The 25,626-nt window shown below is 46.3% G+C and overlaps 16 non-coding genes across 16 annotated transcripts; all 16 read left to right on the forward strand.

Annotated features, from left to right (window-relative positions):
* Positions 1-684: 684 nt before the first annotated feature.
* On the forward strand, positions 685-875 carry LOC142275861 (U2 spliceosomal RNA). Its single transcript, XR_012739453.1, has one exon. It is a non-coding gene; the product is annotated as a U2 spliceosomal RNA (small nuclear RNA).
* A 1,387-nt stretch (positions 876-2,262) lies between these two features.
* Positions 2,263-2,453, forward strand: LOC142275863 (U2 spliceosomal RNA). Its single transcript, XR_012739455.1, has one exon. It is a non-coding gene; the product is annotated as a U2 spliceosomal RNA (small nuclear RNA).
* Positions 2,454-3,839: 1,386 nt separating this feature from the next.
* Positions 3,840-4,030, forward strand: LOC142275864 (U2 spliceosomal RNA). The gene has a single exon (XR_012739456.1). It is a non-coding gene; the product is annotated as a U2 spliceosomal RNA (small nuclear RNA).
* A 1,387-nt stretch (positions 4,031-5,417) lies between these two features.
* On the forward strand, positions 5,418-5,608 carry LOC142275865 (U2 spliceosomal RNA). Its single transcript, XR_012739457.1, has one exon. It is a non-coding gene; the product is annotated as a U2 spliceosomal RNA (small nuclear RNA).
* A 1,387-nt stretch (positions 5,609-6,995) lies between these two features.
* On the forward strand, positions 6,996-7,186 carry LOC142275866 (U2 spliceosomal RNA). Its single transcript, XR_012739458.1, has one exon. It is a non-coding gene; the product is annotated as a U2 spliceosomal RNA (small nuclear RNA).
* A 1,387-nt stretch (positions 7,187-8,573) lies between these two features.
* On the forward strand, positions 8,574-8,764 carry LOC142275867 (U2 spliceosomal RNA). The gene has a single exon (XR_012739459.1). It is a non-coding gene; the product is annotated as a U2 spliceosomal RNA (small nuclear RNA).
* Positions 8,765-10,151: 1,387 nt separating this feature from the next.
* On the forward strand, positions 10,152-10,342 carry LOC142275868 (U2 spliceosomal RNA). The gene has a single exon (XR_012739460.1). It is a non-coding gene; the product is annotated as a U2 spliceosomal RNA (small nuclear RNA).
* A 1,387-nt stretch (positions 10,343-11,729) lies between these two features.
* On the forward strand, positions 11,730-11,920 carry LOC142275869 (U2 spliceosomal RNA). Its single transcript, XR_012739461.1, has one exon. It is a non-coding gene; the product is annotated as a U2 spliceosomal RNA (small nuclear RNA).
* A 1,387-nt stretch (positions 11,921-13,307) lies between these two features.
* LOC142275871 (U2 spliceosomal RNA) lies at positions 13,308-13,498 on the forward strand. The gene has a single exon (XR_012739462.1). It is a non-coding gene; the product is annotated as a U2 spliceosomal RNA (small nuclear RNA).
* Positions 13,499-14,885: 1,387 nt separating this feature from the next.
* Positions 14,886-15,076, forward strand: LOC142275872 (U2 spliceosomal RNA). Its single transcript, XR_012739463.1, has one exon. It is a non-coding gene; the product is annotated as a U2 spliceosomal RNA (small nuclear RNA).
* A 1,387-nt stretch (positions 15,077-16,463) lies between these two features.
* On the forward strand, positions 16,464-16,654 carry LOC142275873 (U2 spliceosomal RNA). Its single transcript, XR_012739464.1, has one exon. It is a non-coding gene; the product is annotated as a U2 spliceosomal RNA (small nuclear RNA).
* Positions 16,655-18,041: 1,387 nt separating this feature from the next.
* On the forward strand, positions 18,042-18,232 carry LOC142275875 (U2 spliceosomal RNA). The gene has a single exon (XR_012739466.1). It is a non-coding gene; the product is annotated as a U2 spliceosomal RNA (small nuclear RNA).
* A 1,387-nt stretch (positions 18,233-19,619) lies between these two features.
* On the forward strand, positions 19,620-19,810 carry LOC142275876 (U2 spliceosomal RNA). The gene has a single exon (XR_012739467.1). It is a non-coding gene; the product is annotated as a U2 spliceosomal RNA (small nuclear RNA).
* A 1,387-nt stretch (positions 19,811-21,197) lies between these two features.
* Positions 21,198-21,388, forward strand: LOC142275877 (U2 spliceosomal RNA). Its single transcript, XR_012739468.1, has one exon. It is a non-coding gene; the product is annotated as a U2 spliceosomal RNA (small nuclear RNA).
* A 1,384-nt stretch (positions 21,389-22,772) lies between these two features.
* Positions 22,773-22,962, forward strand: LOC142275880 (U2 spliceosomal RNA). Its single transcript, XR_012739471.1, has one exon. It is a non-coding gene; the product is annotated as a U2 spliceosomal RNA (small nuclear RNA).
* Positions 22,963-24,351: 1,389 nt separating this feature from the next.
* Positions 24,352-24,542, forward strand: LOC142275878 (U2 spliceosomal RNA). Its single transcript, XR_012739469.1, has one exon. It is a non-coding gene; the product is annotated as a U2 spliceosomal RNA (small nuclear RNA).
* Positions 24,543-25,626: the final 1,084 nt, after the last annotated feature.

Below are 25,626 nucleotides of genomic sequence, written 5' to 3' on the forward strand. Positions count from 1 at the left end.
CTGAGAAAGCCCCCCTCTAACCTTTGATAGTAAGCTTTTCTGTAGTCTGCCTGTTGATGTATTTTCCGTTTGAACTGTGCACAACATGAAGAGACGGAACACTGGCGGCTTGTCACAATGCCCCCCGATGACATCACAATAGCGCTGCTGCCTAGAAAACAAGCTGCGCAGAAGAAGTTGTTCTTTGGGTGGGAGGGTGGGCTAGTGGAAGGAGGGGGCAATCTCTTTTTTTCCCGGGTGGTAGGGGGATGACAGGAGAAGGGAAGCGGGTGGTGAGAAAGGTACAGAGGGCAGGGTTTGGGGGCTGGGAAGGAAAGGGAAAAGATTAGGGTTTGGGGATGATGAAAGGGCTTTCTACGGGTAAGGATGGCAAAGGGTGGCAGTGACGGAAAGTCAGGCAACCTGTCCTGTCCGTCTTTTTGTATCGTGAATTGGAATGACTGCAAGGGGGAGGGGAGTTGCTTGCGCCCTAAAGGAGGAGTTATTCAGATTCATTGCAGTGGGCGGCGGCTGCAAAACGCACCATTCTTCTTGTTTTTGCTCTGCAAAGCAGCCTTTTCAAGGGTTGGCTTGGGTGACAAAATGTCTTGTGTAGGCGTGGGTTTGTCTCCCTCTCGCTCTCTCTCCCTAAGATGTGTCCGGCATAGGCCAGGGTGCCACTCGAGGCCCAAACCAATTCTGGTTATCGCTTCTCGGCCTTTTGGCTAAGATCAAGTGTAGTATCTGTTCTTATCAGTTTAATATCTGATACGTCCCCTATCTGGGGACCATATATTAAATGGATTTTTAGAACAGGGAGATGGAAAAAGAGCTTGCTCTGTCCACTCCACGCATTGACCTGGTATTGCAGTACCTCCAGGAACGGTGCACCCCTTCTTAACCCAGTTTCCAAAAGCAGAACTCAATTCACCTGATTCATATTAGCCCGATTTAATGAATTGGAAGAAAGCATACGTCTTCATATGCACCTCAATTTGGCCCATTCACTTTTCACACTTCCTCCTTTTGTTTTTTATCTTTCACACTTTTGACTTTCTTTATTCATCCAAATAGCAAACTCATCACCACTCAACCTGACCAACTCGGCTATGTCCCCGTGCTGCAGTTCTCTGTCTTATCTAGATCATTTGCAATTGAATGGAATAGATCCCTTTTGGACAAAGTGGATTCACCTGCTGCTGCAGTGACCACAGGTGTGATAAGATCTAGAATTGGCATCTGGTGCGATCTCTCCGCTTCCACTCCAAAGAAAGTTACCTGTTTATTCCTATCATGCATTGGTTTTTGGGGTTTTCTTTGAGTAATGATGATCTCTTTAGTAGTCTGTTGGCGCCCTCTCCTGGAGGAATAGTTTGCTTGCTCTTGGACATTCTAAAAGAGAGGTCATGATAGACATTGAGCTTCTGAGCTCAATTGGGGACAGTCATGGGTGATGAATGTTTGCAACCTACTGCGAAGCCTCATACCGCAATATAAGGAACGTCAAATACTAAGAAAGGGCGGCCTATGAAAGAATTACTACTTTCAATAAGTACACTTAAACGGCTAATTGGGAATAGAAAAACTGTAAAAAGCCCTCTGAGAAAGCCCCCCTCTAACCTTTGATAGTAAGCTTTTCTGTAGTCTGCCTGTTGATGTATTTTCCGTTTGAACTGTGCACAACATGAAGAGACGGAACACTGGCGGCTTGTCACAATGCCCCCCGATGACATCACAATAGCGCTGCTGCCTAGAAAACAAGCTGCGCAGAAGAAGTTGTTCTTTGGGTGGGAGGGTGGGCTAGTGGAAGGAGGGGGCAATCTCTTTTTTTCCCGGGTGGTAGGGGGATGACAGGAGAAGGGAAGCGGGTGGTGAGAAAGGTACAGAGGGCAGGGTTTGGGGGCTGGGAAGGAAAGGGAAAAGATTAGGGTTTGGGGATGATGAAAGGGCTTTCTACGGGTAAGGATGGCAAAGGGTGGCAGTGACGGAAAGTCAGGCAACCTGTCCTGTCCGTCTTTTTGTATCGTGAATTGGAAAGACTGCAAGGGGGAGGGGAGTTGCTTGCTCCCTAAAGGAGGAGTTATTCAGATTCATTGCAGTGGGCGGCGGCTGCAAAACGCACCATTCTTCTTGTTTTTGCTCTGCAAAGCAGCCTTTTCAAGGGTTGGCTTGGGTGACAAAATGTCTTGTGTAGGCGTGGGTTTGTCTCCCTCTCGCTCTCTCTCCCTAAGATGTGTCCGGCATAGGCCAGGGTGCCACTCGAGGCCCAAACCAATTCTGGTTATCGCTTCTCGGCCTTTTGGCTAAGATCAAGTGTAGTATCTGTTCTTATCAGTTTAATATCTGATACGTCCCCTATCTGGGGACCATATATTAAATGGATTTTTAGAACAGGGAGATGGAAAAAGAGCTTGCTCTGTCCACTCCACGCATTGACCTGGTATTGCAGTACCTCCAGGAACGGTGCACCCCTTCTTAACCCAGTTTCCAAAAGCAGAACTCAATTCACCTGATTCATATTAGCCCGATTTAATGAATTGGAAGAAAGCATACGTCTTCATATGCACCTCAATTTGGCCCATTCACTTTTCACACTTCCTCCTTTTGTTTTTTATCTTTCACACTTTTGACTTTCTTTATTCATCCAAATAGCAAACTCATCACCACTCAACCTGACCAACTCGGCTATGTCCCCGTGCTGCAGTTCTCTGTCTTATCTAGATCATTTGCAATTGAATGGAATAGATCCCTTTTGGACAAAGTGGATTCACCTGCTGCTGCAGTGACCACAGGTGTGATAAGATCTAGAATTGGCATCTGGTGCGATCTCTCCGCTTCCACTCCAAAGAAAGTTACCTGTTTATTCCTATCATGCATTGGTTTTTGGGGTTTTCTTTGAGTAATGATGATCTCTTTAGTAGTCTGTTGGCGCCCTCTCCTGGAGGAATAGTTTGCTTGCTCTTGGACATTCTAAAAGAGAGGTCATGATAGACATTGAGCTTCTGAGCTCAATTGGGGACAGTCATGGGTGATGAATGTTTGCAACCTACTGCGAAGCCTCATACCGCAATATAAGGAACGTCAAATACTAAGAAAGGGCGGCCTATGAAAGAATTACTACTTTCAATAAGTACACTTAAACGGCTAATTGGGAATAGAAAAACTGTAAAAAGCCCTCTGAGAAAGCCCCCCTCTAACCTTTGATAGTAAGCTTTTCTGTAGTCTGCCTGTTGATGTATTTTCCGTTTGAACTGTGCACAACATGAAGAGACGGAACACTGGCGGCTTGTCACAATGCCCCCGATGACATCACAATAGCGCTGCTGCCTAGAAAACAAGCTGCGCAGAAGAAGTTGTTCTTTGGGTGGGAGGGTGGGCTAGTGGAAGGAGGGGGCAATCTCTTTTTTTCCCGGGTGGTAGGGGGATGACAGGAGAAGGGAAGCGGGTGGTGAGAAAGGTACAGAGGGCAGGGTTTGGGGGCTGGGAAGGAAAGGGAAAAGATTAGGGTTTGGGGATGATGAAAGGGCTTTCTACGGGTAAGGATGGCAAAGGGTGGCAGTGACGGAAAGTCAGGCAACCTGTCCTGTCCGTCTTTTTGTATCGTGAATTGGAAAGAGTGCAAGGGGGAGGGGAGTTGCTTGCGCCCTAAAGGAGGAGTTATTCAGATTCATTGCAGTGGGCGGCGGCTGCAAAACGCACCATTCTTCTTGTTTTTGCTCTGCAAAGCAGCCTTTTCAAGGGTTGGCTTGGGTGACAAAATGTCTTGTGTAGGCGTGGGTTTGTCTCCCTCTCGCTCTCTCTCCCTAAGATGTGTCCGGCATAGGCCAGGGTGCCACTCGAGGCCCAAACCAATTCTGGTTATCGCTTCTCGGCCTTTTGGCTAAGATCAAGTGTAGTATCTGTTCTTATCAGTTTAATATCTGATACGTCCCCTATCTGGGGACCATATATTAAATGGATTTTTAGAACAGGGAGATGGAAAAAGAGCTTGCTCTGTCCACTCCACGCATTGACCTGGTATTGCAGTACCTCCAGGAACGGTGCACCCCTTCTTAACCCAGTTTCCAAAAGCAGAACTCAATTCACCTGATTCATATTAGCCCGATTTAATGAATTGGAAGAAAGCATACGTCTTCATATGCACCTCAATTTGGCCCATTCACTTTTCACACTTCCTCCTTTTGTTTTTTATCTTTCACACTTTTGACTTTCTTTATTCATCCAAATAGCAAACTCATCACCACTCAACCTGACCAACTCGGCTATGTCCCCGTGCTGCAGTTCTCTGTCTTATCTAGATCATTTGCAATTGAATGGAATAGATCCCTTTTGGACAAAGTGGATTCACCTGCTGCTGCAGTGACCACAGGTGTGATAAGATCTAGAATTGGCATCTGGTGCGATCTCTCCGCTTCCACTCCAAAGAAAGTTACCTGTTTATTCCTATCATGCATTGGTTTTTGGGGTTTTCTTTGAGTAATGATGATCTCTTTAGTAGTCTGTTGGCGCCCTCTCCTGGAGGAATAGTTTGCTTGCTCTTGGACATTCTAAAAGAGAGGTCATGATAGACATTGAGCTTCTGAGCTCAATTGGGGACAGTCATGGGTGATGAATGTTTGCAACCTACTGCGAAGCCTCATACCGCAATATAAGGAACGTCAAATACTAAGAAAGGGCGGCCTATGAAAGAATTACTACTTTCAATAAGTACACTTAAACGGCTAATTGGGAATAGAAAAACTGTAAAAAGCCCTCTGAGAAAGCCCCCCTCTAACCTTTGATAGTAAGCTTTTCTGTAGTCTGCCTGTTGATGTATTTTCCGTTTGAACTGTGCACAACATGAAGAGACGGAACACTGGCGGCTTGTCACAATGCCCCCCGATGACATCACAATAGCGCTGCTGCCTAGAAAACAAGCTGCGCAGAAGAAGTTGTTCTTTGGGTGGGAGGGTGGGCTAGTGGAAGGAGGGGGCAATCTCTTTTTTTCCCGGGTGGTAGGGGGATGACAGGAGAAGGGAAGCGGGTGGTGAGAAAGGTACAGAGGGCAGGGTTTGGGGGCTGGGAAGGAAAGGGAAAAGATTAGGGTTTGGGGATGATGAAAGGGCTTTCTACGGGTAAGGATGGCAAAGGGTGGCAGTGACGGAAAGTCAGGCAACCTGTCCTGTCCGTCTTTTTGTATCGTGAATTGGAAAGACTGCAAGGGGGAGGGGAGTTGCTTGCGCCCTAAAGGAGGAGTTATTCAGATTCATTGCAGTGGGCGGCGGCTGCAAAACGCACCATTCTTCTTGTTTTTGCTCTGCAAAGCAGCCTTTTCAAGGGTTGGCTTGGGTGACAAAATGTCTTGTGTAGGCGTGGGTTTGTCTCCCTCTCGCTCTCTCTCCCTAAGATGTGTCCGGCATAGGCCAGGGTGCCACTCGAGGCCCAAACCAATTCTGGTTATCGCTTCTCGGCCTTTTGGCTAAGATCAAGTGTAGTATCTGTTCTTATCAGTTTAATATCTGATACGTCCCCTATCTGGGGACCATATATTAAATGGATTTTTAGAACAGGGAGATGGAAAAAGAGCTTGCTCTGTCCACTCCACGCATTGACCTGGTATTGCAGTACCTCCAGGAACGGTGCACCCCTTCTTAACCCAGTTTCCAAAAGCAGAACTCAATTCACCTGATTCATATTAGCCCGATTTAATGAATTGGAAGAAAGCATACGTCTTCATATGCACCTCAATTTGGCCCATTCACTTTTCACACTTCCTCCTTTTGTTTTTTATCTTTCACACTTTTGACTTTCTTTATTCATCCAAATAGCAAACTCATCACCACTCAACCTGACCAACTCGGCTATGTCCCCGTGCTGCAGTTCTCTGTCTTATCTAGATCATTTGCAATTGAATGGAATAGATCCCTTTTGGACAAAGTGGATTCACCTGCTGCTGCAGTGACCACAGGTGTGATAAGATCTAGAATTGGCATCTGGTGCGATCTCTCCGCTTCCACTCCAAAGAAAGTTACCTGTTTATTCCTATCATGCATTGGTTTTTGGGGTTTTCTTTGAGTAATGATGATCTCTTTAGTAGTCTGTTGGCGCCCTCTCCTGGAGGAATAGTTTGCTTGCTCTTGGACATTCTAAAAGAGAGGTCATGATAGACATTGAGCTTCTGAGCTCAATTGGGGACAGTCATGGGTGATGAATGTTTGCAACCTACTGCGAAGCCTCATACCGCAATATAAGGAACGTCAAATACTAAGAAAGGGCGGCCTATGAAAGAATTACTACTTTTAATAAGTACACTTAAACGGCTAATTGGGAATAGAAAAACTGTAAAAAGCCCTCTGAGAAAGCCCCCCTCTAACCTTTGATAGTAAGCTTTTCTGTAGTCTGCCTGTTGATGTATTTTCCGTTTGAACTGTGCACAACATGAAGAGACGGAACACTGGCGGCTTGTCACAATGCCCCCCGATGACATCACAATAGCGCTGCTGCCTAGAAAACAAGCTGCGCAGAAGAAGTTGTTCTTTGGGTGGGAGGGTGGGCTAGTGGAAGGAGGGGGCAATCTCTTTTTTTCCCGGGTGGTAGGGGGATGACAGGAGAAGGGAAGCGGGTGGTGAGAAAGGTACAGAGGGCAGGGTTTGGGGGCTGGGAAGGAAAGGGAAAAGATTAGGGTTTGGGGATGATGAAAGGGCTTTCTACGGGTAAGGATGGCAAAGGGTGGCAGTGACGGAAAGTCAGGCAACCTGTCCTGTCCGTCTTTTTGTATCGTGAATTGGAAAGACTGCAAGGGGGAGGGGAGTTGCTTGCGCCCTAAAGGAGGAGTTATTCAGATTCATTGCAGTGGGCGGCGGCTGCAAAACGCACCATTCTTCTTGTTTTTGCTCTGCAAAGCAGCCTTTTCAAGGGTTGGCTTGGGTGACAAAATGTCTTGTGTAGGCGTGGGTTTGTCTCCCTCTCGCTCTCTCTCCCTAAGATGTGTCCGGCATAGGCCAGGGTGCCACTCGAGGCCCAAACCAATTCTGGTTATCGCTTCTCGGCCTTTTGGCTAAGATCAAGTGTAGTATCTGTTCTTATCAGTTTAATATCTGATACGTCCCCTATCTGGGGACCATATATTAAATGGATTTTTAGAACAGGGAGATGGAAAAAGAGCTTGCTCTGTCCACTCCACGCATTGACCTGGTATTGCAGTACCTCCAGGAACGGTGCACCCCTTCTTAACCCAGTTTCCAAAAGCAGAACTCAATTCACCTGATTCATATTAGCCCGATTTAATGAATTGGAAGAAAGCATACGTCTTCATATGCACCTCAATTTGGCCCATTCACTTTTCACACTTCCTCCTTTTGTTTTTTATCTTTCACACTTTTGACTTTCTTTATTCATCCAAATAGCAAACTCATCACCACTCAACCTGACCAACTCGGCTATGTCCCCGTGCTGCAGTTCTCTGTCTTATCTAGATCATTTGCAATTGAATGGAATAGATCCCTTTTGGACAAAGTGGATTCACCTGCTGCTGCAGTGACCACAGGTGTGATAAGATCTAGAATTGGCATCTGGTGCGATCTCTCCGCTTCCACTCCAAAGAAAGTTACCTGTTTATTCCTATCATGCATTGGTTTTTGGGGTTTTCTTTGAGTAATGATGATCTCTTTAGTAGTCTGTTGGCGCCCTCTCCTGGAGGAATAGTTTGCTTGCTCTTGGACATTCTAAAAGAGAGGTCATGATAGACATTGAGCTTCTGAGCTCAATTGGGGACAGTCATGGGTGATGAATGTTTGCAACCTACTGCGAAGCCTCATACCGCAATATAAGGAACGTCAAATACTAAGAAAGGGCGGCCTATGAAAGAATTACTACTTTCAATAAGTACACTTAAACGGCTAATTGGGAATAGAAAAACTGTAAAAAGCCCTCTGAGAAAGCCCCCCTCTAACCTTTGATAGTAAGCTTTTCTGTAGTCTGCCTGTTGATGTATTTTCCGTTTGAACTGTGCACAACATGAAGAGACGGAACACTGGCGGCTTGTCACAATGCCCCCCGATGACATCACAATAGCGCTGCTGCCTAGAAAACAAGCTGCGCAGAAGAAGTTGTTCTTTGGGTGGGAGGGTGGGCTAGTGGAAGGAGGGGGCAATCTCTTTTTTTCCCGGGTGGTAGGGGGATGACAGGAGAAGGGAAGCGGGTGGTGAGAAAGGTACAGAGGGCAGGGTTTGGGGGCTGGGAAGGAAAGGGAAAAGATTAGGGTTTGGGGATGATGAAAGGGCTTTCTACGGGTAAGGATGGCAAAGGGTGGCAGTGACGGAAAGTCAGGCAACCTGTCCTGTCCGTCTTTTTGTATCGTGAATTGGAAAGACTGCAAGGGGGAGGGGAGTTGCTTGCGCCCTAAAGGAGGAGTTATTCAGATTCATTGCAGTGGGCGGCGGCTGCAAAACGCACCATTCTTCTTGTTTTTGCTCTGCAAAGCAGCCTTTTCAAGGGTTGGCTTGGGTGACAAAATGTCTTGTGTAGGCGTGGGTTTGTCTCCCTCTCGCTCTCTCTCCCTAAGATGTGTCCGGCATAGGCCAGGGTGCCACTCGAGGCCCAAACCAATTCTGGTTATCGCTTCTCGGCCTTTTGGCTAAGATCAAGTGTAGTATCTGTTCTTATCAGTTTAATATCTGATACGTCCCCTATCTGGGGACCATATATTAAATGGATTTTTAGAACAGGGAGATGGAAAAAGAGCTTGCTCTGTCCACTCCACGCATTGACCTGGTATTGCAGTACCTCCAGGAACGGTGCACCCCTTCTTAACCCAGTTTCCAAAAGCAGAACTCAATTCACCTGATTCATATTAGCCCGATTTAATGAATTGGAAGAAAGCATACGTCTTCATATGCACCTCAATTTGGCCCATTCACTTTTCACACTTCCTCCTTTTGTTTTTTATCTTTCACACTTTTGACTTTCTTTATTCATCCAAATAGCAAACTCATCACCACTCAACCTGACCAACTCGGCTATGTCCCCGTGCTGCAGTTCTCTGTCTTATCTAGATCATTTGCAATTGAATGGAATAGATCCCTTTTGGACAAAGTGGATTCACCTGCTGCTGCAGTGACCACAGGTGTGATAAGATCTAGAATTGGCATCTGGTGCGATCTCTCCGCTTCCACTCCAAAGAAAGTTACCTGTTTATTCCTATCATGCATTGGTTTTTGGGGTTTTCTTTGAGTAATGATGATCTCTTTAGTAGTCTGTTGGCGCCCTCTCCTGGAGGAATAGTTTGCTTGCTCTTGGACATTCTAAAAGAGAGGTCATGATAGACATTGAGCTTCTGAGCTCAATTGGGGACAGTCATGGGTGATGAATGTTTGCAACCTACTGCGAAGCCTCATACCGCAATATAAGGAACGTCAAATACTAAGAAAGGGCGGCCTATGAAAGAATTACTACTTTCAATAAGTACACTTAAACGGCTAATTGGGAATAGAAAAACTGTAAAAAGCCCTCTGAGAAAGCCCCCCTCTAACCTTTGATAGTAAGCTTTTCTGTAGTCTGCCTGTTGATGTATTTTCCGTTTGAACTGTGCACAACATGAAGAGACGGAACACTGGCGGCTTGTCACAATGCCCCCCGATGACATCACAATAGCGCTGCTGCCTAGAAAACAAGCTGCGCAGAAGAAGTTGTTCTTTGGGTGGGAGGGTGGGCTAGTGGAAGGAGGGGGCAATCTCTTTTTTTCCCGGGTGGTAGGGGGATGACAGGAGAAGGGAAGCGGGTGGTGAGAAAGGTACAGAGGGCAGGGTTTGGGGGCTGGGAAGGAAAGGGAAAAGATTAGGGTTTGGGGATGATGAAAGGGCTTTCTACGGGTAAGGATGGCAAAGGGTGGCAGTGACGGAAAGTCAGGCAACCTGTCCTGTCCGTCTTTTTGTATCGTGAATTGGAAAGACTGCAAGGGGGAGGGGAGTTGCTTGCGCCCTAAAGGAGGAGTTATTCAGATTCATTGCAGTGGGCGGCGGCTGCAAAACGCACCATTCTTCTTGTTTTTGCTCTGCAAAGCAGCCTTTTCAAGGGTTGGCTTGGGTGACAAAATGTCTTGTGTAGGCGTGGGTTTGTCTCCCTCTCGCTCTCTCTCCCTAAGATGTGTCCGGCATAGGCCAGGGTGCCACTCGAGGCCCAAACCAATTCTGGTTATCGCTTCTCGGCCTTTTGGCTAAGATCAAGTGTAGTATCTGTTCTTATCAGTTTAATATCTGATACGTCCCCTATCTGGGGACCATATATTAAATGGATTTTTAGAACAGGGAGATGGAAAAAGAGCTTGCTCTGTCCACTCCACGCATTGACCTGGTATTGCAGTACCTCCAGGAACGGTGCACCCCTTCTTAACCCAGTTTCCAAAAGCAGAACTCAATTCACCTGATTCATATTAGCCCGATTTAATGAATTGGAAGAAAGCATACGTCTTCATATGCACCTCAATTTGGCCCATTCACTTTTCACACTTCCTCCTTTTGTTTTTTATCTTTCACACTTTTGACTTTCTTTATTCATCCAAATAGCAAACTCATCACCACTCAACCTGACCAACTCGGCTATGTCCCCGTGCTGCAGTTTTCTGTCTTATCTAGATCATTTGCAATTGAATGGAATAGATCCCTTTTGGACAAAGTGGATTCACCTGCTGCTGCAGTGACCACAGGTGTGATAAGATCTAGAATTGGCATCTGGTGCGATCTCTCCGCTTCCACTCCAAAGAAAGTTACCTGTTTATTCCTATCATGCATTGGTTTTTGGGGTTTTCTTTGAGTAATGATGATCTCTTTAGTAGTCTGTTGGCGCCCTCTCCTGGAGGAATAGTTTGCTTGCTCTTGGACATTCTAAAAGAGAGGTCATGATAGACATTGAGCTTCTGAGCTCAATTGGGGACAGTCATGGGTGATGAATGTTTGCAACCTACTGCGAAGCCTCATACCGCAATATAAGGAACGTCAAATACTAAGAAAGGGCGGCCTATGAAAGAATTACTACTTTCAATAAGTACACTTAAACGGCTAATTGGGAATAGAAAAACTGTAAAAAGCCCTCTGAGAAAGCCCCCCTCTAACCTTTGATAGTAAGCTTTTCTGTAGTCTGCCTGTTGATGTATTTTCCGTTTGAACTGTGCACAACATGAAGAGACGGAACACTGGCGGCTTGTCACAATGCCCCCCGATGACATCACAATAGCGCTGCTGCCTAGAAAACAAGCTGCGCAGAAGAAGTTGTTCTTTGGGTGGGAGGGTGGGCTAGTGGAAGGAGGGGGCAATCTCTTTTTTTCCCGGGTGGTAGGGGGATGACAGGAGAAGGGAAGCGGGTGGTGAGAAAGGTACAGAGGGCAGGGTTTGGGGGCTGGGAAGGAAAGGGAAAAGATTAGGGTTTGGGGATGATGAAAGGGCTTTCTACGGGTAAGGATGGCAAAGGGTGGCAGTGACGGAAAGTCAGGCAACCTGTCCTGTCCGTCTTTTTGTATCGTGAATTGGAAAGACTGCAAGGGGGAGGGGAGTTGCTTGCGCCCTAAAGGAGGAGTTATTCAGATTCATTGCAGTGGGCGGCGGCTGCAAAACGCACCATTCTTCTTGTTTTTGCTCTGCAAAGCAGCCTTTTCAAGGGTTGGCTTGGGTGACAAAATGTCTTGTGTAGGCGTGGGTTTGTCTCCCTCTCGCTCTCTCTCCCTAAGATGTGTCCGGCATAGGCCAGGGTGCCACTCGAGGCCCAAACCAATTCTGGTTATCGCTTCTCGGCCTTTTGGCTAAGATCAAGTGTAGTATCTGTTCTTATCAGTTTAATATCTGATACGTCCCCTATCTGGGGACCATATATTAAATGGATTTTTAGAACAGGGAGATGGAAAAAGAGCTTGCTCTGTCCACTCCACGCATTGACCTGGTATTGCAGTACCTCCAGGAACGGTGCACCCCTTCTTAACCCAGTTTCCAAAAGCAGAACTCAATTCACCTGATTCATATTAGCCCGATTTAATGAATTGGAAGAAAGCATACGTCTTCATATGCACCTCAATTTGGCCCATTCACTTTTCACACTTCCTCCTTTTGTTTTTTATCTTTCACACTTTTGACTTTCTTTATTCATCCAAATAGCAAACTCATCACCACTCAACCTGACCAACTCGGCTATGTCCCCGTGCTGCAGTTCTCTGTCTTATCTAGATCATTTGCAATTGAATGGAATAGATCCCTTTTGGACAAAGTGGATTCACCTGCTGCTGCAGTGACCACAGGTGTGATAAGATCTAGAATTGGCATCTGGTGCGATCTCTCCGCTTCCACTCCAAAGAAAGTTACCTGTTTATTCCTATCATGCATTGGTTTTTGGGGTTTTCTTTGAGTAATGATGATCTCTTTAGTAGTCTGTTGGCGCCCTCTCCTGGAGGAATAGTTTGCTTGCTCTTGGACATTCTAAAAGAGAGGTCATGATAGACATTGAGCTTCTGAGCTCAATTGGGGACAGTCATGGGTGATGAATGTTTGCAACCTACTGCGAAGCCTCATACCGCAATATAAGGAACGTCAAATACTAAGAAAGGGCGGCCTATGAAAGAATTACTACTTTCAATAAGTACACTTAAACGGCTAATTGGGAATAGAAAAACTGTAAAAAGCCCTCTGAGAAAGCCCCCCTCTAACCTTTGATAGTAAGCTTTTCTGTAGTCTGCCTGTTGATGTATTTTCCGTTTGAACTGTGCACAACATGAAGAGACGGAACACTGGCGGCTTGTCACAATGCCCCCCGATGACATCACAATAGCGCTGCTGCCTAGAAAACAAGCTGCGCAGAAGAAGTTGTTCTTTGGGTGGGAGGGTGGGCTAGTGGAAGGAGGGGGCAATCTCTTTTTTTCCCGGGTGGTAGGGGGATGACAGGAGAAGGGAAGCGGGTGGTGAGAAAGGTACAGAGGGCAGGGTTTGGGGGCTGGGAAGGAAAGGGAAAAGATTAGGGTTTGGGGATGATGAAAGGGCTTTCTACGGGTAAGGATGGCAAAGGGTGGCAGTGACGGAAAGTCAGGCAACCTGTCCTGTCCGTCTTTTTGTATCGTGAATTGGAAAGACTGCAAGGGGGAGGGGAGTTGCTTGCGCCCTAAAGGAGGAGTTATTCAGATTCATTGCAGTGGGCGGCGGCTGCAAAACGCACCATTCTTCTTGTTTTTGCTCTGCAAAGCAGCCTTTTCAAGGGTTGGCTTGGGTGACAAAATGTCTTGTGTAGGCGTGGGTTTGTCTCCCTCTCGCTCTCTCTCCCTAAGATGTGTCCGGCATAGGCCAGGGTGCCACTCGAGGCCCAAACCAATTCTGGTTATCGCTTCTCGGCCTTTTGGCTAAGATCAAGTGTAGTATCTGTTCTTATCAGTTTAATATCTGATACGTCCCCTATCTGGGGACCATATATTAAATGGATTTTTAGAACAGGGAGATGGAAAAAGAGCTTGCTCTGTCCACTCCACGCATTGACCTGGTATTGCAGTACCTCCAGGAACGGTGCACCCCTTCTTAACCCAGTTTCCAAAAGCAGAACTCAATTCACCTGATTCATATTAGCCCGATTTAATGAATTGGAAGAAAGCATACGTCTTCATATGCACCTCAATTTGGCCCATTCACTTTTCACACTTCCTCCTTTTGTTTTTTATCTTTCACACTTTTGACTTTCTTTATTCATCCAAATAGCAAACTCATCACCACTCAACCTGACCAACTCGGCTATGTCCCCGTGCTGCAGTTCTCTGTCTTATCTAGATCATTTGCAATTGAATGGAATAGATCCCTTTTGGACAAAGTGGATTCACCTGCTGCTGCAGTGACCACAGGTGTGATAAGATCTAGAATTGGCATCTGGTGCGATCTCTCCGCTTCCACTCCAAAGAAAGTTACCTGTTTATTCCTATCATGCATTGGTTTTTGGGGTTTTCTTTGAGTAATGATGATCTCTTTAGTAGTCTGTTGGCGCCCTCTCCTGGAGGAATAGTTTGCTTGCTCTTGGACATTCTAAAAGAGAGGTCATGATAGACATTGAGCTTCTGAGCTCAATTGGGGACAGTCATGGGTGATGAATGTTTGCAACCTACTGCGAAGCCTCATACCGCAATATAAGGAACGTCAAATACTAAGAAAGGGCGGCCTATGAAAGAATTACTACTTTCAATAAGTACACTTAAACGGCTAATTGGGAATAGAAAAACTGTAAAAAGCCCTCTGAGAAAGCCCCCCTCTAACCTTTGATAGTAAGCTTTTCTGTAGTCTGCCTGTTGATGTATTTTCCGTTTGAACTGTGCACAACATGAAGAGACGGAACACTGGCGGCTTGTCACAATGCCCCCCGATGACATCACAATAGCGCTGCTGCCTAGAAAACAAGCTGCGCAGAAGAAGTTGTTCTTTGGGTGGGAGGGTGGGCTAGTGGAAGGAGGGGGCAATCTCTTTTTTTCCCGGGTGGTAGGGGGATGACAGGAGAAGGGAAGCGGGTGGTGAGAAAGGTACAGAGGGCAGGGTTTGGGGGCTGGGAAGGAAAGGGAAAAGATTAGGGTTTGGGGATGATGAAAGGGCTTTCTACGGGTAAGGATGGCAAAGGGTGGCAGTGACGGAAAGTCAGGCAACCTGTCCTGTCGGTCTTTTTGTATCGTGAATTGGAAAGACTGCAAGGGGGAGGGGAGTTGCTTGCGCCCTAAAGGAGGAGTTATTCAGATTCATTGCAGTGGGCGGCGGCTGCAAAACGCACCATTCTTCTTGTTTTTGCTCTGCAAAGCAGCCTTTTCAAGGGTTGGCTTGGGTGACAAAATGTCTTGTGTAGGCGTGGGTTTGTCTCCCTCTCGCTCTCTCTCCCTAAGATGTGTCCGGCATAGGCCAGGGTGCCACTCGAGGCCCAAACCAATTCTGGTTATCGCTTCTCGGCCTTTTGGCTAAGATCAAGTGTAGTATCTGTTCTTATCAGTTTAATATCTGATACGTCCCCTATCTGGGGACCATATATTAAATGGATTTTTAGAACAGGGAGATGGAAAAAGAGCTTGCTCTGTCCACTCCACGCATTGACCTGGTATTGCAGTACCTCCAGGAACGGTGCACCCCTTCTTAACCCAGTTTCCAAAAGCAGAACTCAATTCACCTGATTCATATTAGCCCGATTTAATGAATTGGAAGAAAGCATACGTCTTCATATGCACCTCAATTTGGCCCATTCACTTTTCACACTTCCTCCTTTTGTTTTTTATCTTTCACACTTTTGACTTTCTTTATTCATCCAAATAGCAAACTCATCACCACTCAACCTGACCAACTCGGCTATGTCCCCGTGCTGCAGTTCTCTGTCTTATCTAGATCATTTGCAATTGAATGGAATAGATCCCTTTTGGACAAAGTGGATTCACCTGCTGCTGCAGTGACCACAGGTGTGATAAGATCTAGAATTGGCATCTGGTGCGATCTCTCCGCTTCCACTCCAAAGAAAGTTACCTGTTTATTCCTATCATGCATTGGTTTTTGGGGTTTTCTTTGAGTAATGATGATCTCTTTAGTAGTCTGTTGGCGCCCTCTCCTGGAGGAATAGTTTGCTTGCTCTTGGACATTCTAAAAGAGAGGTCATGATAGACATTGAGCTTCTGAGCTCAATTGGGGACAGTCATGGGTGATGAATGTTTGCAACCTACTGCGAAGCCTCATACCGCAATATAAGGAACGTCAAATACTAAGAAAGGGCGGCCTATGAAAGAATTACTACTTTCAATAAGTACACTTAAACGGCTAATTGGGAATAGAAAAACTGTAAAAAGCCCTCTGAGAAAGCCCCCCTCTAACCTTTGATAGTAAGCTTTTCTGTAGTCTGCCTGTTGATGTATTTTCCGTTTGAACTGTGCACAACATGAAGAGACGGAACACTGGCGGCTTGTCACAATGCCCCCCGATGACATCACAATAGCGCTGCTGCCTAGAAAACAAGCTGCGCAGAAGAAGTTGTTCTTTGGGTGGGAGGGTGGGCTAGTGGAAGGAGGGGGCAATCTCTTTTTTTCCCGGGTGGTAGGGGGATGACAGGAGAAGGGAAGCGGGTGGTGAGAAAGGTACAGAGGGCAGGGTTTGGGGGCTGGGAAGGAAAGGGAAAAGATTAGGGTTTGGGGATGATGAAAGGGCTTTCTACGGGTAAGGATGGCAAAGGGTGGCAGTGACGGAAAGTCAGGCAACCTGTCCTGTCCGTCTTTTTGTATCGTGAATTGGAAAGACTGCAAGGGGGAGGGGAGTTGCTTGCGCCCTAAAGGAGGAGTTATTCAGATTCATTGCAGTGGGCGGCGGCTGCAAAACGCACCATTCTTCTTGTTTTTGCTCTGCAAAGCAGCCTTTTCAAGGGTTGGCTTGGGTGACAAAATGTCTTGTGTAGGCGTGGGTTTGTCTCCCTCTCGCTCTCTCTCCCTAAGATGTGTCCGGCATAGGCCAGGGTGCCACTCGAGGCCCAAACCAATTCTGGTTATCGCTTCTCGGCCTTTTGGCTAAGATCAAGTGTAGTATCTGTTCTTATCAGTTTAATATCTGATACGTCCCCTATCTGGGGACCATATATTAAATGGATTTTTAGAACAGGGAGATGGAAAAAGAGCTTGCTCTGTCCACTCCACGCATTGACCTGGTATTGCAGTACCTCCAGGAACGGTGCACCCCTTCTTAACCCAGTTTCCAAAAGCAGAACTCAATTCACCTGATTCATATTAGCCCGATTTAATGAATTGGAAGAAAGCATACGTCTTCATATGCACCTCAATTTGGCCCATTCACTTTTCACACTTCCTCCTTTTGTTTTTTATCTTTCACACTTTTGACTTTCTTTATTCATCCAAATAGCAAACTCATCACCACTCAACCTGACCAACTCGGCTATGTCCCCGTGCTGCAGTTCTCTGTCTTATCTAGATCATTTGCAATTGAATGGAATAGATCCCTTTTGGACAAAGTGGATTCACCTGCTGCTGCAGTGACCACAGGTGTGATAAGATCTAGAATTGGCATCTGGTGCGATCTCTCCGCTTCCACTCCAAAGAAAGTTACCTGTTTATTCCTATCATGCATTGGTTTTTGGGGTTTTCTTTGAGTAATGATGATCTCTTTAGTAGTCTGTTGGCGCCCTCTCCTGGAGGAATAGTTTGCTTGCTCTTGGACATTCTAAAAGAGAGGTCATGATAGACATTGAGCTTCTGAGCTCAATTGGGGACAGTCATGGGTGATGAATGTTTGCAACCTACTGCGAAGCCTCATACCGCAATATAAGGAACGTCAAATACTAAGAAAGGGCGGCCTATGAAAGAATTACTACTTTCAATAAGTACACTTAAACGGCTAATTGGGAATAGAAAAACTGTAAAAAGCCCTCTGAGAAAGCCCCCCTCTAACCTTTGATAGTAAGCTTTTCTGTAGTCTGCCTGTTGATGTATTTTCCGTTTGAACTGTGCACAACATGAAGAGACGGAACACTGGCGGCTTGTCACAATGCCCCCCGATGACATCACAATAGCGCTGCTGCCTAGAAAACAAGCTGCGCAGAAGAAGTTGTTCTTTGGGTGGGAGGGTGGGCTAGTGGAAGGAGGGGGCAATCTCTTTTTTTCCCGGGTGGTAGGGGGATGACAGGAGAAGGGAAGCGGGTGGTGAGAAAGGTACAGAGGGCAGGGTTTGGGGGCTGGGAAGGAAAGGGAAAAGATTAGGGTTTGGGGATGATGAAAGGGCTTTCTACGGGTAAGGATGGCAAAGGGTGGCAGTGACGGAAAGTCAGGCAACCTGTCCTGTCCGTCTTTTTGTATCGTGAATTGGAAAGACTGCAAGGGGGAGGGGAGTTGCTTGCGCCCTAAAGGAGGAGTTATTCAGATTCATTGCAGTGGGCGGCGGCTGCAAAACGCACCATTCTTCTTGTTTTTGCTCTGCAAAGCAGCCTTTTCAAGGGTTGGCTTGGGTGACAAAATGTCTTGTGTAGGCGTGGGTTTGTCTCCCTCTCGCTCTCTCTCCCTAAGATGTGTCCGGCATAGGCCAGGGTGCCACTCGAGGCCCAAACCAATTCTGGTTATCGCTTCTCGGCCTTTTGGCTAAGATCAAGTGTAGTATCTGTTCTTATCAGTTTAATATCTGATACGTCCCCTATCTGGGGACCATATATTAAATGGATTTTTAGAACAGGGAGATGGAAAAAGAGCTTGCTCTGTCCACTCCACGCATTGACCTGGTATTGCAGTACCTCCAGGAACGGTGCACCCCTTCTTAACCCAGTTTCCAAAAGCAGAACTCAATTCACCTGATTCATATTAGCCCGATTTAATGAATTGGAAGAAAGCATACGTCTTCATATGCACCTCAATTTGGCCCATTCACTTTTCACACTTCCTCCTTTTGTTTTTTATCTTTCACACTTTTGACTTTCTTTATTCATCCAAATAGCAAACTCATCACCACTCAACCTGACCAACTCGGCTATGTCCCCGTGCTGCAGTTCTCTGTCTTATCTAGATCATTTGCAATTGAATGGAATAGATCCCTTTTGGACAAAGTGGATTCACCTGCTGCTGCAGTGACCACAGGTGTGATAAGATCTAGAATTGGCATCTGGTGCGATCTCTCCGCTTCCACTCCAAAGAAAGTTACCTGTTTATTCCTATCATGCATTGGTTTTTGGGGTTTTCTTTGAGTAATGATGATCTCTTTAGTAGTCTGTTGGCGCCCTCTCCTGGAGGAATAGTTTGCTTGCTCTTGGACATTCTAAAAGAGAGGTCATGATAGACATTGAGCTTCTGAGCTCAATTGGGGACAGTCATGGGTGATGAATGTTTGCAACCTACTGCGAAGCCTCATACCGCAATATAAGGAACGTCAAATACTAAGAAAGGGCGGCCTATGAAAGAATTACTACTTTCAATAAGTACACTTAAACGGCTAATTGGGAATAGAAAAACTGTAAAAAGCCCTCTGAGAAAGCCCCCCTCTAACCTTTGATAGTAAGCTTTTCTGTAGTCTGCCTGTTGATGTATTTTCCGTTTGAACTGTGCACAACATGAAGAGACGGAACACTGGCGGCTTGTCACAATGCCCCCCGATGACATCACAATAGCGCTGCTGCCTAGAAAACAAGCTGCGCAGAAGAAGTTGTTCTTTGGGTGGGAGGGTGGGCTAGTGGAAGGAGGGGGCAATCTCTTTTTTTCCCGGGTGGTAGGGGGATGACAGGAGAAGGGAAGCGGGTGGTGAGAAAGGTACAGAGGGCAGGGTTTGGGGGCTGGGAAGGAAAGGGAAAAGATTAGGGTTTGGGGATGATGAAAGGGCTTTCTACGGGTAAGGATGGCAAAGGGTGGCAGTGACGGAAAGTCAGGCAACCTGTCCTGTCCGTCTTTTTGTATCGTGAATTGGAAAGACTGCAAGGGGGAGGGGAGTTGCTTGCGCCCTAAAGGAGGAGTTATTCAGATTCATTGCAGTGGGCGGCGGCTGCAAAACGCACCATTCTTCTTGTTTTTGCTCTGCAAAGCAGCCTTTTCAAGGGTTGGCTTGGGTGACAAAATGTCTTGTGTAGGCGTGGGTTTGTCTCCCTCTCGCTCTCTCTCCCTAAGATGTGTCCGGCATAGGCCAGGGTGCCACTCGAGGCCCAAACCAATTCTGGTTATCGCTTCTCGGCCTTTTGGCTAAGATCAAGTGTAGTATCTGTTCTTATCAGTTTAATATCTGATACGTCCCCTATCTGGGGACCATATATTAAATGGATTTTTAGAACAGGGAGATGGAAAAAGAGCTTGCTCTGTCCACTCCACGCATTGACCTGGTATTGCAGTACCTCCAGGAACGGTGCACCCCTTCTTAACCCAGTTTCCAAAAGCAGAACTCAATTCACCTGATTCATATTAGCCCGATTTAATGAATTGGAAGAAAGCATACGTCTTCATATGCACCTCAATTTGGCCCATTCACTTTTCACACTTCCTCCTTTTGTTTTTTATCTTTCACACTTTTGACTTTCTTTATTCATCCAAATAGCAAACTCATCACCACTCAACCTGACCAACTCGGCTATGTCCCCGTGCTGCAGTTCTCTGTCTTATCTAGATCATTTGCAATTGAATGGAATAGATCCCTTTTGGACAAAGTGGATTCACCTGCTGCTGCAGTGACCACAGGTGTGATAAGATCTAGAATTGGCATCTGGTGCGATCTCTCCGCTTCCACTCCAAAGAAAGTTACCTGTTTATTCCTATCATGCATTGGTTTTTGGGGTTTTCTTTGAGTAATGATGATCTCTTTAGTAGTCTGTTGGCGCCCTCTCCTGGAGGAATAGTTTGCTTGCTCTTGGACATTCTAAAAGAGAGGTCATGATAGACATTGAGCTTCTGAGCTCAATTGGGGACAGTCATGGGTGATGAATGTTTGCAACCTACTGCGAAGCCTCATACCGCAATATAAGGAACGTCAAATACTAAGAAAGGGCGGCCTATGAAAGAATTACTACTTTCAATAAGTACACTTAAACGGCTAATTGGGAATAGAAAAACTGTAAAAAGCCCTCTGAGAAAGCCCCCCTCTAACCTTTGATAGTAAGCTTTTCTGTAGTCTGCCTGTTGATGTATTTTCCGTTTGAACTGTGCACAACATGAAGAGACGGAACACTGGCGGCTTGTCACAATGCCCCCCGATGACATCACAATAGCGCTGCTGCCTAGAAAACAAGCTGCGCAGAAGAAGTTGTTCTTTGGGTGGGAGGGTGGGCTAGTGGAAGGAGGGGGCAATCTCTTTTTTTCCCGGGTGGTAGGGGGATGACAGGAGAAGGGAAGCGGGTGGTGAGAAAGGTACAGAGGGCAGGGTTTGGGGGCTGGGAAGGAAAGGGAAAAGATTAGGGTTTGGGGATGATGAAAGGGCTTTCTACGGGTAAGGATGGCAAAGGGTGGCAGTGACGGAAAGTCAGGCAACCTGTCCTGTCCGTCTTTTTGTATCGTGAATTGGAAAGACTGCAAGGGGGAGGGGAGTTGCTTGCGCCCTAAAGGAGGAGTTATTCAGATTCATTGCAGTGGGCGGCGGCTGCAAAACGCACCATTCTTCTTGTTTTTGCTCTGCAAAGCAGCCTTTTCAAGGGTTGGCTTGGGTGACAAAATGTCTTGTGTAGGCGTGGGTTTGTCTCCCTCTCGCTCTCTCTCCCTAAGATGTGTCCGGCATAGGCCAGGGTGCCACTCGAGGCCCAAACCAATTCTGGTTATCGCTTCTCGGCCTTTTGGCTAAGATCAAGTGTAGTATCTGTTCTTATCAGTTTAATATCTGATACGTCCCCTATCTGGGGACCATATATTAAATGGATTTTTAGAACAGGGAGATGGAAAAAGAGCTTGCTCTGTCCACTCCACGCATTGACCTGGTATTGCAGTACCTCCAGGAACGGTGCACCCCTTCTTAACCCAGTTTCCAAAAGCAGAACTCAATTCACCTGATTCATATTAGCCCGATTTAATGAATTGGAAGAAAGCATACGTCTTCATATGCACCTCAATTTGGCCCATTCACTTTTCACACTTCCTCCTTTGTTTTTTATCTTTCACACTTTTGACTTTCTTTATTCATCCAAATAGCAAACTCATCACCACTCAACCTGACCAACTCGGCTATGTCCCCGTGCTGCAGTTCTCTGTCTTATCTAGATCATTTGCAATTGAATGGAATAGATCCCTTTTGGACAAAGTGGATTCACCTGCTGCTGCAGTGACCACAGGTGTGATAAGATCTAGAATTGGCATCTGGTGCGATCTCTCCGCTTCCACTCCAAAGAAAGTTACCTGTTTATTCCTATCATGCATTGGTTTTTGGGTTTTCTTTGAGTAATGATGATCTCTTTAGTAGTCTGTTGGCGCCCTCTCCTGGAGGAATAGTTTGCTTGCTCTTGGACATTCTAAAAGAGAGGTCATGATAGACATTGAGCTTCTGAGCTCAATTGGGGACAGTCATGGGTGATGAATGTTTGCAACCTACTGCGAAGCCTCATACCGCAATATAAGGAACGTCAAATACTAAGAAAGGGCGGCCTATGAAAGAATTACTACTTTCAATAAGTACACTTAAACGGCTAATTGGGAATAGAAAAACTGTAAAAAGCCCTCTGAGAAAGCCCCCCTCTAACCTTTGATAGTAAGCTTTTCTGTAGTCTGCCTGTTGATGTATTTTCCGTTTGAACTGTGCACAACATGAAGAGACGGAACACTGGCGGCTTGTCACAATGCCCCCGATGACATCACAATAGCGCTGCTGCCTAGAAAACAAGCTGCGCAGAAGAAGTTGTTCTTTGGGTGGGAGGGTGGGCTAGTGGAAGGAGGGGGCAATCTCTTTTTATTCCCGGGTGGTAGGGGGATGACAGGAGAAGGGAAGCGGGTGGTGAGAAAGGTACAGAGGGCAGGGTTTGGGGGCTGGGAAGGAAAGGGAAAAGATTAGGGTTTGGGATGATGAAAGGGCTTTCTACGGGTAAGGATGGCAAAGGGTGGCAGTGACGGAAAGTCAGGCAACCTGTCCTGTCCGTCTTTTTGTATCGTGAATTGGAAAGACTGCAAGGGGGAGGGGAGTTGCTTGCGCCCTAAAGGAGGAGTTATTCAGATTCATTGCAGTGGGCGGCGGCTGCAAAACGCACCATTCTTCTTGTTTTTGCTCTGCAAAGCAGCCTTTTCAAGGGTTGGCTTGGGTGACAAAATGTCTTGTGTAGGCGTGGGTTTGTCTCCCTCTCGCTCTCTCTCCCTAAGATGTGTCCGGCATAGGCCAGGGTGCCACTCGAGGCCCAAACCAATTCTGGTTATCGCTTCTCGGCCTTTTGGCTAAGATCAAGTGTAGTATCTGTTCTTATCAGTTTAATATCTGATACGTCCCCTATCTGGGGACCATATATTAAATGGATTTTTAGAACAGGGAGATGGAAAAAGAGTTGCTCTGTCCACTCCACGCATTGACCTGGTATTGCAGTACCTCAGGAAACGGTGCACCCCTTCTTAACCCAGTTTCCAAAAGCAGAACTCAATTCACCTGATTCATATTAGCCCGATTTAATGAATTGGAAGAAAGCATACGTCTTCATATGCAGCCTCAATTTGGCCCATTCACTTTTCACACTTCCTCCTTTTGTTTTTTATCTTTCACACTTTTGACTTTCTTTATTCATCCAAATAGCAAACTCATCACACTCAACTGACCAACTCGGCTATGTCCCGTGCTGCAGTTCTCTGTCTTATCTAGATCATTTGCAATTGAATGGAATAGATCCCTTTGGACAAAGTGGATTCACCTGCTGCTGCAGTGACCACAGGTGTGATAAGATCTAGAATTGGCATCTGGTGCGATCTCTCCGCTTCCACTCCAAAGAAAGTTACCTGTTTATTCCTATCATGCATTGGTTTTTGGCGGTTTTCTTTGAGTAATGATGATCTCTTTAGTAGTCTGTTGGCGCCCTCTCCTGGAGGAATAGTTTGCTTGCTCTTGGACATTCTAAAAGAGAGGTCATGATAGACATTGAGCTTCTGAGCTCAATTGGGGACAGTCTCATGGGTGATGAATGTTTGCAACCTACTGCGAAGCCTCATACCGCAATATAAGGAACGTCAAATACTAAGAAAGGGCGGCCTATGAAAAGAATTACTACTTTCAATAAGTACACTTAAACGGCTAATTGGGAATAGAAAAACTGTACGAAAAGCCCTCTGAGAAAGCCCCCCTCTAACCTTTGATGTAAGCTTTTCTGTAGTCTGCCTGTTGATGTATTTTCCGTTTGAACTGTGCACAACATGAAGAGACGGAACACTGGCGGCTTGTCACAATGCCCCCCGATGACATCACAATAGCGCTGCTGCCTAGAAAACAAGCTGCGCAGAAGAAGTTGTTCTTTGGGTGGGAGGGTGGGCTAGTGGAAGGAGGGGGCAATCTCTTTTTTTCCCGGGTGGTAGGGGGATGACAGGAGAAGGGAAGCGGGTGGTGAGAAAGGTACAGAGGGCAGGGTTTGGGGGCTGGGAAGGAAAGGGAAAAGATTAGGGTTTGGGGATGATGAAAGGGCTTTCTACGGGTAAGGATGGCAAAGGGTGGCAGTGACGGAAAGTCAGGCAACCTGTCCTGTCCGTCTTTTTGTATCGTGAATTGGAAAGACTGCAAGGGGGAGGGGAGTTGCTTGCGCCCTAAAGGAGGAGTTATTCAGATTCATTGCAGTGGGCGGCGGCTGCAAAACGCACCATTCTTCTTGTTTTTGCTCTGCAAAGCAGCCTTTTCAAGGGTTGGCTTAGGTGACAAAATGTCTTGTGTAGGCGTGGGTTTGTCTCCCTCTCGCTCTCTCTCCCTAAGATGTGTCCGGCATAGGCCAGGGTGCCACTCGAGGCCCAAACCAATTCTGGTTATCGCTTCTCGGCCTTTTGGCTAAGATCAAGTGTAGTATCTGTTCTTATCAGTTTAATATCTGATACGTCCCCTATCTGGGGACCATATATTAAATGGATTTTTAGAACAGGGAGATGGAAAAAGAGCTTGCTCTGTCCACTCCACGCATTGACCTGGTATTGCAGTACCTCCAGGAACGGTGCACCCCTTCTTAACCCAGTTTCCAAAAGCAGAACTCAATTCACCTGATTCATATTAGCCCGATTTAATGAATTGGAAGAAAGCATACGTCTTCATATGCACCTCAATTTGGCCCATTCACTTTTCACACTTCCTCCTTTTGTTTTTTATCTTTCACACTTTTGACTTTCTTTATTCATCCAAATAGCAAACTCATCACCACTCAACCTGACCAACTCGGCTATGTCCCCGTGCTGCAGTTCTCTGTCTTATCTAGATCATTTGCAATTGAATGGAATAGATCCCTTTTGGACAAAGTGGATTCACCTGCTGCTGCAGTGACCACAGGTGTGATAAGATCTAGAATTGGCATCTGGTGCGATCTCTCCGCTTCCACTCCAAAGAAAGTTACCTGTTTATTCCTATCATGCATTGGTTTTTGGGGTTTTCTTTGAGTAATGATGATCTCTTTAGTAGTCTGTTGGCGCCCTCTCCTGGAGGAATAGTTTGCTTGCTCTTGGACATTCTAAAAGAGAGGTCATGATAGACATTGAGCTTCTGAGCTCAATTGGGGACAGTCATGGGTGATGAATGTTTGCAACCTACTGCGAAGCCTCATACCGCAATATAAGGAACGTCAAATACTAAGAAAGGGCGGCCTATGAAAGAATTACTACTTTCAATAAGTACACTTAAACGGCTAATTGGGAATAGAAAAACTGTAAAAAGCCCTCTGAGAAAGCCCCCCTCTAACCTTTGATAGTAAGCTTTTCTGTAGTCTGCCTGTTGATGTATTTTCCGTTTGAACTGTGCACAACATGAAGAGACGGAACACTGGCGGCTTGTCACAATGCCCCCCGATGACATCACAATAGCGCTGCTGCCTAGAAAACAAGCTGCGCAGAAGAAGTTGTTCTTTGGGTGGGAGGGTGGGCTAGTGGAAGGAGGGGGCAATCTCTTTTTTTCCCGGGTGGTAGGGGGATGACAGGAGAAGGGAAGCGGGTGGTGAGAAAGGTACAGAGGGCAGGGTTTGGGGGCTGGGAAGGAAAGGGAAAAGATTAGGGTTTGGGGATGATGAAAGGGCTTTCTACGGGTAAGGATGGCAAAGGGTGGC

Source organism: Anomaloglossus baeobatrachus, unplaced genomic scaffold (assembly GCF_048569485.1).
Source record: "Anomaloglossus baeobatrachus isolate aAnoBae1 unplaced genomic scaffold, aAnoBae1.hap1 Scaffold_3886, whole genome shotgun sequence".
In the NCBI taxonomy this organism is placed as follows: domain Eukaryota; kingdom Metazoa; phylum Chordata; class Amphibia; order Anura; family Aromobatidae; genus Anomaloglossus; species Anomaloglossus baeobatrachus.